Genomic DNA, 210 nt, shown 5'->3' with positions numbered 1-210 from the left:
ATAGAGGATGACATAAACAATTGGAAGAATATTCCCGTGTTCATGGATTGGTAGAAGCAACATCATTAAAATGTCCATACTACCCAAAGCACTCTATAGATTCAATGCACTCCCCATTAAAATACCAATGGCATATTTCACAGACCTAGGAAAAACTCCCCGAAAATTCATATGGAACAAAAAAAGACCCCGAATAGCCGCAGCAATCTT

This window comes from Myotis lucifugus, unplaced genomic scaffold (genome assembly GCF_000147115.1).
Source record: "Myotis lucifugus unplaced genomic scaffold, Myoluc2.0 scaffold_157, whole genome shotgun sequence".
NCBI classification, from domain to species: domain Eukaryota; kingdom Metazoa; phylum Chordata; class Mammalia; order Chiroptera; family Vespertilionidae; genus Myotis; species Myotis lucifugus.
This window is presented reverse-complemented; position numbering follows the sequence as displayed.